The 17,590-nt window shown below is 38.7% G+C and overlaps 1 protein-coding gene across 1 annotated transcript in view; it reads right to left on the bottom strand.

Annotated features, from left to right (window-relative positions):
• Positions 1-17,590, bottom strand: part of LOC141903249 (sphingosine kinase 1-like) — a 99,349-nt gene that overhangs the window by 24,771 nt on the left and 56,988 nt on the right. The window lies entirely within an intron of this gene.

Raw genomic sequence — 17,590 nt, 5'->3', positions numbered from 1 at the left:
AGTAGATCATTTCTACTGTCTGTCACACCTGCTCTCCATGCGACGGTTTCGTTAATAAACAGTTTATCTACCTTTATTACACAGCAATTTGTTCAGTGAGGACTTTGCATTCAGAAATAAACAACAATTTTTACTTACGTTGTTTTTGATTTCATTTATGAGCGATAGTTTACTCAGCATACGCTCGCGTAATGCTGAAAAATCCGCTCCGCGGACGCTCGGAAACGTTACAGTGACGTCATCACCTGCTCATTAGCATATAAAAATACAGTAGGTAGCGCCGAGTGATGGGCCATAAAAGCCGTTTTTCAGCATTACGCGAGCGTATGCTAGGTAAACTATCGCCGATAGATGAAAATACAAAAAAATCTATGCCACTTCATGATTTATTTCTGAATGCAGGTTTCCTTACTGAACAAATTGATGCATATTATTCAGAGATAAACCGATTATTAACGAAATTACGGACCAAAACGTCGCACGGAGAGCAGGTGTGACAGACAGTAGGTCGCTTGAAGTGTTTATTGAGTTGTACGTGACCTCTAGGTCTTTCATTGTAAAGGAGGAATCAGATTTATTAAAATACATGTATGAGTGATTAACTGGTTCTGACTTGCAATGATCAATCACAATTATAAACGATATTTCATTGGTAAAAATTAAGATTTTTTGGAAAAAAAAGACAGCTTTATAAACCAGACTTTTCATTTGAGTTTTTTCATCATCAATGAAACTGGTATTTCATTAATTCCTAATGACTTAAGTTACTGCGGAGCCCTAGAAAGATCTTTTGTTCGTTCAAAAGACCTTTCTCTCGAAAAAGCTTTTTCCTCGGAATAAAAATTATTTCGATAAAACCAATAATATTTTGTTCGATTGAACCAATTTGAAAGAATCATTAGCACAAAGTTGTTTTCGTTGTTCGAACAACCTTTTTTGTCCGAACACAGAGTATTAAGTACATGTATATTATTAAATCGAACACGATTGTTTTCATTCAAACATTCGTTTAAACGAAATTTTTTTGCTCCACAAAATGTTTTTGTCGGGACATAAAGTTTTCATTTCAACAATAACAAAGCTTTTTATTCAAACTAATTTTTTTGGTCAGAACGAAGACAAGTTGTCCTTCGAACAAAAAGTGTATTGTTCGATCAAACAGAATAGTTTTTATCCGAACAAGATTTTCTTCGGAACATCACGTTTTTTGTTCGAACAGATATATTGTTCGAAGCGTTTTTAGTTCCAAAGAGCAAAATTATGGTGGAACTAGATAGTCTTTGTTATAATAAGTAATCATAATTCGAACAAAATAATCTTCTCATTCGAACACAAAGGTATAATCTGAACCTGGGTTTTCTTTGTATCCAATATCCATATCATGCCTTTCAGGTAGAAGCCCAACTTTCTGACAATGTACAGAACACTGCTTGTTTAGATCGTTTTATGAAATATACTCAGTCCGTTACGTATTTGATTACTCATCTATCAGGATAGTGAAGAGAAGACGACTTAGGATACTACCTTGTGTGACTCCACTCGTTAGCCCGATTTATTCCAAGATGAGTTCCTTTGATTTCGGCCACCTGTTATGGTTCAGAGAAATCTGCTGAGCCATTTAAACGACCCATCATTGATACAGTTTCCGAATAGCTTGTTTAGTAATCGCTGATGTTGTACCTTATCAAATGCTTTTTTGAAAACCATAAATACTAATAGGCCTAACAGTCGATTTTCCAGAGTCAAATAACTATCTGGTCCAGTCATCCATGGTTTCAAAAGAGGCCTAATTGACTGTTTGGCGACCGTCCTTTTATAAAACCCTATTGACGGTTGAACAGGATTCTAAATTCCCTTCATTTTCATGGCATGGTTTGGCTGCATCAACGTTCACGCGATCGTGGTCGACACAGTATCCAGACAAGATCAAGAATATGAACAAGGTTGTGCAGAAAACACGTTATTGCTCGTTATTATATTCTCGTCTTTTTCATGTAAAATAAGCAGCATTTCTTTTAAAAGTGATAAAATCTGCAGCAATCACTAGTGCAGAGGGGGTATTTGTATAAAATATGCCCATTCATGCGTGTTCAGACCCCATTTCAATAGATGACGTCACTAACACACTGCATTGAACGACTGATGATAGTTTGTTTTAGTAGCAAAGGCAGTCAACTAACTGGTGTTGTGCGATGAATTCGCCATCTATCATCGCACACTTGAAATTTTTTCAAAAAAATCTCCAGAAAGCAATGAGTTTTAGCTTCTTTTCCGGCCAATATTTTGAGAGAATATAACAACTAAAATCATTCCATATAATTTTTACAACAAAACTTTTAATCTTTTAGATTTTTATTTTGATTTTTCATACTTTTCACTGGCAATGGGGACAAGAAAAAATTGAGAATCTCTTCACCAGTGCCAGTGACAAGTTATCTCGTCATTGGTTTTTTTATACTAAAATAGTTCAGTGTATTGATTTATCAATGCCCAAATAGTGCTGGCAGCATATAAATTGTATAATGTAAAAAATTAGCGTTGGCAATGATGACCGGACCTTACACCGCTAGGTGGCAGCGAACGTGTTAAAAACCTCTTCATGACCCTTTAAGGTAGGAGTAACTATCACAAAGTCACTGGTTACAGGCAGGCAGTTTTACAGTCACCTCTACTGCTAGTGTGCACTATTGAAACCAGATGTTTTTAAAATGGTTACTCTTCGAAACAGCCACTATAGAAAACCAACTGAATTGAAAAGAATACTGTTTTAGAGTGACTGTTTTGAAATGTATACTACTGGAAAAGTAGCCGATATCGTTTAATTGCTTATTGTTCTCAAGTGGATACTAAGTAAAAGTAGACGTTTGGGCTCAAATTGCGATGGACATGTTCTTGGATTCAGCCTTTCATTACGATACTACGATAAATCATTTAAGTACCAGTGAGTCATAGGCTTAAACTAGTCACGCTAAACAGATGCAGCAGCGGAGAAAAGCTGTTGTGTTGACGAGGTATCTAAATGTGGGCAGAGAAATGCTGTTGTGGTGACGAGGTATCAAAAAAGATGAATGTATTACTACCAGTGATTCGGCTGCGGGCTTCCACCATTTATCAATATTCTATTTTTCCTACAGTACATGTCGATCTCGGTTCCTGAACTTCGCTGAAAAAGCTGAAACACTGAAATAAAAACGCTGAAATTTCAGGGAATTTCCGAAAAACTCCGAAATTTCAGGGAATTCCCGAAAAACGCTGAAATCGTGCTAGGAACCGACAATACACGTTTTGAAATATTTTCCGGGCCGGTGTCCGCTGCCGAGTCCTGTACCGTGTTTTAGTCTCTACCTTCATTACAGAGACATGCATGGACCATCTTCACCACTACGCTAAAGCTGTTCGCCGAACCCCTTGACCACACGAGTCGTTGGAGTCGTTACTAGCCGACCAGAATCCGGTCGTACCAATCACAGCGCTTGTAACAAAGACTTTAGGCTTCTATTGGTTTTCCCGTTAAATGGACCAATCAGCGAACGTTTTACTGAACAAGGAAGTATTTCGCAAATCGATATATGACGTCATGCACAACAGTGCCAGTAATGAAATCACGCTTTGTGAGGCCAGGGGGCTGGTGGAAGCGAGTTCGGGAGTGATACCGGACCCCTGGCAAGCGAGGATGTGCATGGACATATTGTGTGGAGTATACTTCTAGAGGGCTACGCAAAAACCGTAATATTTCCAGGCATCAGACCACAATTAGGTTAGTAGCTCGAAGATGCGTAGGGCCGGACCCCAAAAATAGTACCTAGAGTGAAGAAAAGGTCCCCCATAAATGTTGCCATAATTTCTGCAAATAGGATAGGTAACGAATTTCGGTTATGTATGAAATCCATTGATCCTGAGAGACAGATTCAGTACGGTATTCGCTTGAAATGAACCAGCGTGAACTTTAGCAGCGGGATCGTGGGGTCTAAATAATCTCGTATCATATGCTTGCGTATTATATCTTAATACAATTAAATGAATTTATCCAAATAAATAAACAGTGACATTGGGATCACCATAGAAAGTGCACCGAAGTTCATAATGGTTAGCATTTCGAGATCAGCATTTTCGGGATTCGAACATGATAGCGTCGTATAAAATAAATCCGTGTCACTGGAGTCATCTAAGTTCAAATTGAATTGAAATAAGTTCAGTATTTTTCGGGGCTCGAATCTGGTAGCGCCGCAAAAATAAACGAGTGACACTCGGGCCATCAATGTTCAAATCGAATTGAAATAAGATAATTATTTATTGTGGGATTTGAATCTAATAGAAACGGAAACATTGGTGTCATCAAATCACACATTCATTATGCGTACACTGACATGACCCAGTTTTGAAAGTTCTGACATGTAGTGACGCCTGCGCACTCAAACGATTTCTGGACTTAGAGAATTTCCCCAACACTCACTAATGCGCATGCGTTAAAAACGGAGACATTGGAAACATTACGGTTTTTGCGAGGGCCACTTGTTGGACAAATTAATTTGCTTTAAATCTGGATTTTTAATGCGTACCGGCAGCATAATGAGGAAAAACCATTTCCAAACCGTGCAAGCCAACTTAAACACTATGCTCAATATTCCAAGAATATGGTTTACTTCTGCAAGACGTATAAAATCTTATTTGACCGTTCATGTATAAAACATGATTATGAGCAACTTTTCTTTTGTCAACACGTTGATGGGCGACGGACTATGGTATTCTCTGAAGGAGGTAAATTAAATTTGACAGCTAGTTATATAAATGATGCTGCTTTTGGACAAAAGGGATCTAACTAAATTTCTTTTTAATTCACCATGGAATGGAATGGATTGACGCCAATGGCATGTAGTAGGCCCCTACGTATGGGTCATACTAATTAGCGTCAACCAATTAATCTAATTAGGGCAAACCATTCAACAACTGTGAATAATTTATTTCTCTTCCCTCGGACCTCAGTGCTTTCAAACTAGGCCCACTCCATAGGCTATATAGTCCAGGGTGTATTAGCCACTATTCTTTTATTACCTACTTAAATGCACCTTTTTCTATTTTTAGACTCAGGCTAAGAATGTGCAAATTTTTTGAGATATTGAGAAATCAGATGGCACCAGTAAATTTCAACTGCGAAATTTGCAGCAGGATAGCTGAACGACATAATTTTTAAAAATAAAATGGCTATTCGAATGCTATTTCAGTAATAACTTGATTCAACCAGAGAGAAATAAGTCAATTGCGGATGTACAGTACACCCACTTTACTTCCTTGTTTTCCTGATACCAAATTTTTAGTCTTAAGCTAAGCGATATTCTAAGGTATGCTGGTGGATTTCATTAGAATATGAAGCAATGGAACCAGAATTCAAGCCAGAGTTAAGCAAACTATTGATTCTGATATAATGTGAGAACTGATTTCCTTTGTGTACTATTGCAGAATGTGTTATGTATTATTTTAGGCTGTTAAATAATATAGTTAGACAAACGTCCAATTATTGGATCTTTCTTGTTGACTCGTTTCATTTTGTGAGTTTAGAGTTCCAGTCAATCCATAATGTGCAGTGCCTAGCCTTCATCTACACTAAAGCCAAGCCTGTGTATGGGAAAATGTCGTTCGACTCTTATAAGCCAGACAAATCAAAGCATGCAATACATTGCAGATAGTAGTCTCCAGCAAGTTGAAAGAAAAAGTAAACCAGGTATTACCCCGTACCCTACCCGGGAACGAAAGACACTTCAAGACTTTTTCCTCCATGTAGAAATTGTAGAAATATGGCACCCAATCGTAGCAATGCTAAGTACAGTATACTATGACGGTTGAACCTTTATTAACGAATTTCAATGACACCGAAAATAGAATCGAAATAATCATAAGTTCCATGCTAGCACTTAATATGGGTTATCAGGTTCTGCCTAACTGTACTTTCATTCAGCTACTACTTGTATGAGACTTGGCAATGATAAGTTGCAAGAAATCACCAAACATAAGAAAAAAATATTGAGAATTAATATTACTGTAATTAAGAATTTATTTAAATGAAGTGATAACTTCATTGTTAGATCGTACCGGTATATGCACATAAAACAAAAAACACATCTAACAATCCACGCAATCCGCAATCGATCAAGTTGAACATGACGACGACCTTAAGGCATGTCTCAGTAACCGAAGGTAGAGTCTAAAACACGGTTCAGGACTCGACAGCGGACACCGGCCCAAAAAATATTTCAATCCGTGTATTGTCGGTACCTAGCACGATTTCAGCGTTTTTTGGGAATTCCCTGAAATTTCGGCGTTTTTTGGAAATTCCCTGAAATTTCAGCGTTTTATATTTCAGCGTTTCAGTGTTTCAGCTTTTTCAGCGAAGTTCATGAACCGTATCGATATTTACTAAATCCACAGTATATTGACAAAATACCTGTATATAACACATACTTATCCGAAGCTGGCCTCACGCTTGATAGTGTTTTTGATGCCACAGGTGAACCGCAGGAAATTTTGATGCCGCAGGATATCGTTTCTAGGCAACTTAAGGTGTTTATTGAGTTGTACATGACCTTTAGGCCTACTGTGCTTTACTGTTTCAAACAAACACAGGATAAATGCTGTGATTATTTACGGACACATGGATTGAACTTAAAACAAAATTTGCAATAAAAAATCCGGCAGCATTGCTGCGTTGCGTAGTACAAAAGATTTGTTTCTTTGTCAAAGGTTTATCACACGATGGTTATAACCAGCCAGAAATTCAAAGAATAACACTTTCAAATTGACACAATAAGAATTTCAAATCGTATAGGGTGGGACTCAAACCTGATTGAATGGAATTGTTTTGTTTTATTTTGGTGCTAGCAGCTCACCCTTTATGCTCAATGCAACGATTTATAAGCATTTGATGCTATATTCGTTGATTCGTCGTGGATTGCGGACATTATCATCCAAAATATATACGAAGACAATGTGCTTTCTTCGTTATCAGACCTTGTCATTGCAGAGCAATTTCATTTCGGGGCATGCTCACTTATGTACTGCGGTGGATTTAACTGATGTGTTAGAGAAGCAACTGCGATCGTATCAATGACTAAAATGGTGGTGTTCTAGATTCCGCATCATCTGCCCATGTACTTGGTTTATCGTGGGACATAAATTCGGATAGGTTGTTGTTGAGACCTATTCACAATATTTCACCGCCACATACCCACAATTTTAGAGGTATCTGGGCTTTTCTGGTGGCACCTGGGAGCCTTTGCGAATCATGTATCCTAGACATGTATCAAACAGCCAAAGATAAGAATCGAAAAGGAAGAGTGGTCTAGGCCCCCACCGTGAAAGTCACCGGAAAACATCAACTTTATTTTTGAAACACCCAATTACGGATGGTTTAGTTTTATAAAAAAATTTACTTAAATTAGAAATAACTTTAAAAAAAAAATATTTTAAGGGCACCTTCAAATTTTGAGGGGAAGCATTCCCCCCTTGAATCCGCCCCGGTTCCTGTGACCTTGACCTTTGTCCTACACGACCCAAAATGTAATCAGTTACTCACGGCTCTAGGATAACCCATCTGAAAAATGTCACCAAATTATCTTAAACCCTCTATGAGATACAGCCCGGATATAAAAAATACATAACAGCTTAGTCACCTTGACCTACAGGACCCAAAATCAAATCAGTTACCCACGGTCTCTAAGATAACCCATCCATAGAATTTCAGTAAGTTATCTTATACTGTTTATGAGTTAGAGCCCGGAAATGACATTCACAAAATGGCTTCCTGTGACCTTGACCATGGACCTACAGGACCAAAAATCTAATCAGTTACTTACCTCATATAGTTCGACACAACTATTCAATTTGAAATAAATCTGTCAAAGGGTTTTAGGTGCAAGGGCACGGGAAACCACTGCACGGATGGACAGACAGTGAATACAGTATGCCTAAGAAATAATTTTCCACATGCAAAGTGGTTTACCTTTCTAGTATCTAGAAGAACGTACGATTATTCATGTATTCATTTTGATTTTCACTCGTGCGCCTGTTAGTTTGGGTTTAAATATGACCAGAAAACTTTAAGGGCTCTGGGAAGCATGACACACATTTTGACATTGGCTGTGTTTATGCAATTGCAATTCTTAGTATCCCCAAAATAAAAATCCAGGAAGCCAATCAAACAGTTCCAAAATTCTTATCTTAGGCCTACCAGCTAATCATATTCCTGGACAACACAAGCAAGCGTTTGAGGCAATATTTCTCTATAGGTTAAGATCATGTAACAGCAGCGCGTTTAAGCGAACGGTGTAAATATACCACAATAGAACCAACTATTTAAGACAATAACAAATGGAAAAAATGGGCACAAAACTGTGTGGAACCAATTTACTCGGATATCATCAAAAAGGATGCAAAATGTTTGTCGACCGTCTATCCATAAACAGCATTGTAGCTGCGTCATCATCTCAATTTTTCCAAGAATGTATTCTATAGGCAAAATAAGACAATGATAAGACAAATCTAAGCTAGGACTCTATGGCCATACTAACTAAGTTTGGGATAATAAATTAGATAGCTGACTATTATAATCCTCACAACGAACAAACTACAAGCGAACTAAGCACGGCACGAACATCAACTGAATTGTTTTCCATAGACAAGTGGCTCATAGAATGGAGTTGAAACGTTAAACTACCAGATAGTTTTTCTTTTTATTGTGGGTTTTTGTCTACTATCAACTGAATTGCTCGCCATTCTGTGACTCCCATTATTATGTCAGAAGTGCCAAAATTCCCTGGAATTCTAGATTTCCCGTATTCACGTCGGAAACACAAATATAAGTGTTACTTATAGAAAGCGGAGAATTTTCAATGTTTTTCATTTTTTTCTCGGAAAAAATTGCATCATCCCTTCTTAGCTTACTGGCCTGAACTCCGCGCATCAATTCTACTTGCTTAATGACAAAAGACAACCCCGTAAGAATTACCACTACATTTTGTGCTGCGATTTGACATACTTCTGGCAGAATGCCAACCGACACTTTTCATGTATAAGAAACAAGAGATCTATGGACCCTGCGACTTCCGAAGCACGTTGGGAAAAGGAACAAGTCCCGCCTTGCCGGGCAGGCTGGATCAATGTATCTAAACGTATCAACTACAATTACATGTGTATAACAATTAATACCAGTCACCACTTGCTCTGAAATTTAATTTAGAATTCAATACTGTCTTAATTTTAAAAGTTATGTTTGTTTTCTGGGCTTATTTTCTCAAAGATCTGCATGAGCTGAAACTTTTCGCTGGTTATTCCTTTTGAGGTTTATGTTTGACGCTCTATCCAACCACCTTAAATCAAACTGCACATAAATGAATACCTTAAAAGCAGATGAATAACAGCCACAGCAAAAATTTCACAGAGAAAGCAAAAATTGGTTGTAAACCAGTTAAACTATATATTGTGATAAGTGAGGCATGGTATGTAACTTTATTGAGCCATAGTACTTTACATGAACTGGTGTATCTGTTTGTCGCGTGTTATTTCAAACCCCATTCAATCGTTCTCAGGCGCAGATCCACGGTCATTTTGTGACTGTCTCACAACATAATCAGGGATCCCAACAGTAGTTACTAAAAATAATGGAAATCAATTTAACCCCATTCTATCCTTGCCAGCGCCAAGCACCGAAGGTGCGAAGCTATAACGGGGGTTTGGGAAAATTTTGAAAGTAACATCAAATCTTTATCTATCTCAGAGACCATGAAAATTTTTAAAATGTTTGGAATTCCGATTAAAGTCGGAAGATTGGGATTTCTGATAATAAATCCCATAGTACCCGCAAACCGAAGCGCGCAGCACGTTCGGCACAATTTTTAATTGGTGGCTGTGAGCGTGAAAAATTTTGCTTATCTATGCTTCTGAAGATGCGTTGTGAACTCTCAGAGCCTCAATAAATAAAACTTCAACTCCCTAACTGGAAGCTTAAGTGGACCTTCTTTGCAACTCAATCATGGCTTCAGCAGCCGCTTCTTTCCTGGCTGTCATGGTATGGTTGACTGTCACCCATGCAACTTGGAAGACTAGTACCTCGGTAAAATTATTTTGGTATTTTCATTGAAGACAGATGTATTGGAGACACCAGGGGCCGGTTATTCATAAGTGTATAATTTTATCCGCCGTATAACTTTATCCAGGCTAGTTCCTTTTCCTATAAGTTATCCATCAGGATAAGAGTTACACGCCGGATGAGAGTTATCCACCTTTTGAACAAGCTCGATTGGCCACAATTGGGTATAAAGAACAAAAGCCCCAAGGGGAACTATGGCCAGCCTGTCAGCTTTTCATAAAATGCCAAATGATGCATTGTGGGTTAAATTTGTCCAAATACACTCCCAGCTCGATAGACAAGTCAATCCCAGGCTAATAATTTACACAATTTAATCGTGCTTTCATAAGTAGCACAGACAGCGACTGGAGCTGGCAGGAACAAATACCTCAGACAAATCTTTTCCCTTGGTCTTATTGATTTGAATGCGGGATAGAATTGAATTTTCTGAAATTTGCTCGATAAAAAAAAATTGAATTGGATTTGCTGTTTAACCTTGTTCAATATTTGATATTTTGTTGCAGAATAGAATTTGATTGAATTTGCAGATTGAGCACATGGCTAATTATCATATCAAGGTCATCCATCCGATTTGAGAAAAAGCTATTTTTCCCGGACTTTCTGCACAATTGTCAATGATATTTTCTGTAGTGCAAATACAAATATTCCTCCCAAAAATCAACCAAAGATTTCACAGAAATCGATATTGAAATACAATTTTAGATCTTAAAATAAAATCCGGAAGTAAAACGGTAAGACGATACCGCGGGTTCACGTGAACACCCGCTGATCTCTGCGGCTAAGCCAATCAGAGAGGAGTCTTTGCTTTCACATTGGCTTTTTAAAACAGATATTTTTGCGATCAGATTTTCGCAAAAAAAGCTCATATAGATTTTAATGAGGCCTCTTTTAAAATTCAGTTTCATAGGGGTTGGAGATTAGATAATGCTCTAATGAATGATTTGTATGAATATATGAAATTTGTCATGTATAGGCTACTAGTACGAAAAAATTAATTTCATTAAAAATGAAATAAGAAAAATATATCAGAAAAGACTTGATTTTGGGAAATTTTGTCTCAATAAATTAATATTCATAATTCTAATACATTCATAGAATGACATATAAAAAAACTAAAACTATGAGTGACCCAGCAAAGTGAGAGCCTGGGTTTCATCGGAGGATTTTCATCAGCATACGACTCAATTAGGACAGAAGCTCCCAAGTGTATGCAAATTTGAGGCCATTGCCGATTACTGACGAAATAAAGCTTATCAACTGACATGGTGTTTAATAATTTCACGATAGGATTGATTTAAGTAGGCAGGCAAGCTTATATCTTCACTCAGAATCGTTGTTATGTGCGACCTGTATGGGCGGCCATCCCCGCCAAACAGACGATCAAGTCATCGCGTGAAGGATAAACCCCTAACGTGAAGGATAAATTCATAACATTAAGGATAATGTCATGACGTGAAGGATCAACTCACGTCATCAAGGATAAACCTATAATATCACCAGATGGCATGCCAGTCTATCATAAATTAATTTTGTTGTGCACAGGAGAGTTTCCATAGTGTAGGCCTGTGCCCGCGTACGTATATAGAAGTGTATTACTGTTAACACGCTGATACGAGCGCACGTTAGGGTCTACTACTTATCAGACCTGCTTATCATGAACCCGGACGTGTAGCATTTTCCTACTCAATCAAAATGTTTGAAACTTACACAGAAAAGACTTGTTGATGAGTGTTAGAAATTAGAGATCAACTTTTGAGGAATACAAAGGCATAGAAAATTCTGTTTATTCCCTAACCACATTACCCAATGCAGCCTTTTTGAAAGAAAATAGAATGATTTAGATTTAGATATTTATTTTCAATCATACTACTATTACTAATTTCCATTTCAAGCACGCAGGTGCGATCAGAAAGCTTAACGACAATTTCCTCCAAAAGTTTATAGTTGAAATATGAATGTAGAACGGTGGCAGAATGTCAATTTCAAAATTTTTCATAATGTAAAATCGTTGAAAAGGTGCCCAGGTTGGCGGGTATATTTGACTCACATTTGTTAGTAGGTTAATAGCAGCGGGCGCTGATACAGCGAGTGTAGTGCACACGTGTGGATTGTGTTTACAAACGGAATAGGGAGCATGTGCACTGCAAACAAGATGGCGGAAACGCTCTTGTGAAAAAAAAATCGCGCCCAGGCGTCATGACATGTGAACTTTAATGACTCTAGCATGAGCGTCGCTGTAGTTTCTATTAGGTTCCAATCCCACAAAATATTGATCCGGTGCTATTAGGCGCTTAGTATAAGTGGCTAATAACAATTATAAGCGGCGCTATTAGGTTCTAATCCAAAAAATTATTCATAGATGTGAGTCTTCATTTGACTCTTTTTGGCTCACAACTGCGGATGCACCAGAATCAGGCATTCTTCGTTTTTTGGTCATGCAATAATTTGAAAGTTAAACGAGCCTTACCTGAAAGGTGAAGTTTGACTGGAATTCTATAGAGTGAGGTTATGGGTTGGAGATCAAATGAGATATGCCTCGCGCATGCGCCATCAGTATTCAACAAATACTGTTTTGGAGCCCTAACAATGGGAGTGGAAGGGAGGGCATTTGATATCCAACCCATAACCTCACTCCATAGAATTCCAGTCAAACTTCACCTTTCAGGTAAGGCTCGTTTAACTTTCAAATTCTATTCATTTCGGTTATGGGTTTTGGAGATCCAATGAGACTTCAAAGAAGCGACAAAACAGTAACAACTCAAATGTACGTAGTATTGCAAAAATTTATTAACATATAATCACTTCTTCAATACTCCTTCAGCAAAATTCTGCGAATCATGTACAATTGGTTTTCCATAATACTTAGCAAAAGTAGCTGCGTTAGACCAACCAGCCGTTTTCAAAATATCTTCCAAAGGCACATCGTTCAGCTTAGCTTTCGAGGTAGCTGCCGCCCTTACACTATGAGGCTTAAATACTTTTGTATCAATTCCAGCCTGCGACATCGCAGTTTTTACCCATCTGCTTATTGTATCTCTCGAAACTGCTTTGTATGGTTTTAAGTAAATAACAAACAATCTAGGTTCAGATTCCCGAATATCCTTAGTTCTCCTAATATATTCCGACAATGCAAGATGAGCACAAATTAACCTATTTACATAATACTTTTTAATACAAACATCTGGGGGAATATATCCCCTTCGTGACTGTTTTAAATCGGTTCTCCCAAAATAAAACTTATAATTCTCGTTCTCTTTAATCATCCTCATTGACTCATTGACTGCGCTGGTCTGGCAGCCATAATCAACGATAATAACATCACAAGTTTCAAAGTCAACTGTTTCAAACTTAAAAATCTAACAGGCGATAAACTCTCCGCCCAGTTTAAAACAACGGAAACATCCCATATATAAGTATATCTAACCTGGGGCGGTCTCAAATTGTACAATCCTTTCATAAATCTAGACACCAAGGGGTGAGCCCCTATACTCATTGAATTATATCTCCCATCAACTTCTACAATCTGAGCAACAGCAGACCTCGCTGAGTTCACTGCACTGTAACTTAAGGTTTCTACATCAACAAGATAAACTAAAAATTCGAGATACTGCTCTACAGAGGGATGAATTGGATTAACTTTCCATTTATTACAAAACCGTTTCCATTTCCTGAGAAAAACCTCATACTATTGATGTGTGCCCTTTTTCCATGAGGCCAACAATCTCTCTAGTCCTTGTTGAAAACGTCTGTTTTTCTCCTGAACTCCAGAAACTAGACAGGCAACTAATGTCAGTCTGTCCTTCAACCGGTGAGTTTCTCCCTGTCGCGTTATCAGCCAATCGACTTTCGGCAGAGTTACGGGGATGTCTATCAATAATTTCAAGTGTTGTCATCCACGCCTGTGTCGCCCACAGCTGAACTACTAATACTGCTGCTGGAGTTTCGTCCATTCTAATCTTCTGTAGGCATCTTCCCACAAGACTGAAAGGTGGAAACATATAACATATATATATAGATTAAATTTCCATGACACATAAAATGCATTGACAAATGTGGCCCCTGGGTCCGGGCGCCATGATACGTAAATCGGCAACTGTGCATTCATTCTAGTGAGCAAATAAGTCAATGTCTGTTGTCCCATTTTTCATCACAATCTTTCTGAATATAGAGGAATCTAACTTCCATTCTGCTTCATCACAGAAATGTCTGCTCTCAAAATCCGCGTCCACATTTAACTTTCCAGGTATATGTGAAGCTGAAAGCCAGATACCCCTTATTTTACACCATTCCCAGATTTCACGACCCAGGCTATTAAGGCTTTTGACTTTTGTACCACCCATATGGTTTATATACGAAATGGCAGATGTGTTGTCCATCTTCAGATGGACATGGGTATCTTTCATTTTTGAACAGAAGGATTTTAGAGCAAAGAATCCGGCTTTTAATTCTAAGAAGTTTATAGATTGATTCTCTTCAGCATCATCTTTCCTCCATCTCCCTCCAGTTCTATTATTCTGCCCCCCAGCCTTGAAAGGAAGCATCACTTGAAATAACGGCATTCGGTTCCCCTCGAGATATCTTCCGCTCTGCCGTATGCAGGTTCTCAACCCATCATTTTAATTCCTGTTTCATCTCACATGATACAATCATTGTTTTATCATAATTTCCTTTACTCTTTTGTAAAGCTATGATTTTCTCACCTTCTAAGTTTCTATAGTACATCATTCCATAGTCCACAGCAGGCAAAGCTGCCACGATGAGTCCTACAACCTTTGCCACAATTCTAATCGTCTCAATGTTCTTCTGTAATAAATTGGAGCATTCAATTAAGATGTACTCTTTTTTCTTTTCAGTCAGAGTGACTATCATTTCATTGGAGTTTATAACGAAACCCAAATGTGTAATAACTTGAGACCCGTCTTTAGTAGTCTTCTTATAATTAATTATATACCCTAATTCTTCTTGCAACTCAATCGTGTCAACCTTATCCTGCTGGGATTGTGATTCAGTGTCTGAGATTATTATTTCATCATCAATGTAACCACTTATTGTTATCCCCATCTTCCTTAAGGAAGATAAAACTGGCTTACACAATTTCGTGTAAGTCCGAGGTCCTGATGCAAGGCCATTTGGTATGCATGTATACTGATACAATTTTCCATTGAACATGAACCTAAGCCATCTCCGGTCTTCCGGGTGGACTGATATACAATAATACGCATCTTTAACATCAATAGACTGCATAAAACACCCAGGTGTAACCAGCTTGAGAACAGCTTCAAAAGTGTCCATCTTGAAGTGATGGTATTCCAGAAATGTATTCAAATTTTTCAAATTCAGAATAACTCAATATGCCCCCTCTTCTTTTTTCGGGCGAATAAAAATATTCGATATAAATTCTGGATAGCTATGATCAGTCATTTCAATAACACCTGATTACAGGAATCTATCAAGCTGCACCTGTATAATTGCAGTTTCTGTATCATTAAATCTCAACGGCTTGGGTACCCAATGCTGAACTGGTACCTTACCATCAATAAATTCAAGCCTGTGGCCAGAAACATCACTCAAGATGGTTACATCTGATGTGATCTTTTTCCAGTTTTCCAAATGAAACTGGAGACTTCCAGCGGTTTTAATAGTAAAATCTGACTTTCTACTAACCTGACTTGTTTGACTTGTTTCAGACTCTTTCCTTTCTTATATTTGCTGTAGCTCGGCCCGCTTCCACCGTGCAAATGGGCCTGCTGGAAGTTTATATAACTATTCTATTTTGAGCCGAAATGTTTGTGCATATGGCTATATCGGCTGTACGATGTAGATGCGCCGCGCCCTTTCCACGGTCTCCTATTCCAAGCCCTGTTTCTGAAGCCTGAAGTCTGTGGTTTTAACTTAGACCCAACACGGTTCACATTAGTAATATCTTTGATTGTTTTTTCCACATTTCCTCCGAAAAGTTTGTCGGTATGAGGAACAGACGAGGAACACAAATGAGTATACTCATTTTTCAAATCCGGTTTTAACAGTTCTCGTCGTCGCAAACATAAGTTATGGTATCCATGACCTAGCAGCGCTAAGGCAGAAGAATATTCCTCGATGTCGTTACTCGGCTTCTCGGCCGATTCGCAAATATTAAACTTATCCACCAGATAAGTAAGACAGACCGCTGCCTTTGCGATGCAAGTCTGAGTGACTTGTAACTTTGCATCCATCGCCTGTGACTTCGTCGAAATAATATCCCAAACCAGTTGGTCAACTTTCACGGGCCGAGACTCTCACAATTGTCCGGTCTCTCATATTTTTTACAAGGGTCTTTATACGATTCATCGCTAATCCCTTCTTGGAATAGCCCATGCACAATATTGGCAAGGTCTCCATCCACAGAAACTCCTGTGGTTTCTTTAGTTTGCCATTTATTCAGCATTGCTGAAAAAATGCTATTAGGCCTACTCGAGCCAGCGGCTTGAGCACTTCCCTCGGCAGAACTTGGTTTGCTCTTTTTTGCTGGAGGCCCCTCATAGTCCTCATCGTCCGAAATATCATGCCGTTTTGTTGGTCGAAATCGGAAATCGAAACCGAATCACTGCCGACCTCGTCGCCGCACCCGGCTTCCCACATAACACTCACTTTTTCCTTCATCTCGACCTGGGACTGGATTACTTCAGTCAAAAGTTTCTCAATCCGTTGAAAATCCAAAGCGTTATTATTAGAATCTTTCTTTTCTTTTACCTTCGAAGACCCGACAGTTCGACAACGCGACGCGCTGGAACCAGAAATCGCCGCTGTGGAAGGCAAAATCGACGTAGCGGAGCTCGCCGCCCCGATTTTGTTTTTCTCGGAATTTCCACCCGACCTCGTCGAGGGCTTCTTCGAGTGTTTTTCCTAGAAACACTAACACTAACAGGAGCCACGCTCCCATCTCCAGGTTCCGGTACCGTTCCTTCTTGCATAATCGATCTCAAATCTTGAAAAACCCGCAAGTGGAACGTAAAAAATCCGAAAAATTTTATGAGCGTGAACTCTCACGCCGTGACTGCCGCATGGCGTCAAGAGGCAACTGATGGCGCATGCGCGAGGCATATCTCATTGGATCTCCAAAACCCATAACCGAAACGAAATAGAATTACCTAACTCAATGACTACGTTAAGCCGCTGTAAGCGGCTTGCCGGTATTTACCGTTGCATACGGAAAGCCGCTGAGAGCATGACGTCACAAATGTAAACACTGCCTACAATCAAACTACACGTGACTTTAACCAATCAGAATGCGAGTAAACATTATTATCATAAATTATGTGAGGGAATTCCATGGAATCCCCTACACAACGCGTCATAGACACTATTGATCTTGGGAAGTACCAGAGGGGGAATCCCCTGTTAACCAAAATGGCGGAAATTGATTCCGTCTGCTGCACGCAATTTTGAATATGGGTATTTCAGAGTGAATGAGTT

Source organism: Tubulanus polymorphus, chromosome 4, assembly GCF_964204645.1.
Source record: "Tubulanus polymorphus chromosome 4, tnTubPoly1.2, whole genome shotgun sequence".
In the NCBI taxonomy this organism is placed as follows: domain Eukaryota; kingdom Metazoa; phylum Nemertea; class Palaeonemertea; order Tubulaniformes; family Tubulanidae; genus Tubulanus; species Tubulanus polymorphus.
This window is presented reverse-complemented; position numbering and strand designations above follow the sequence as displayed.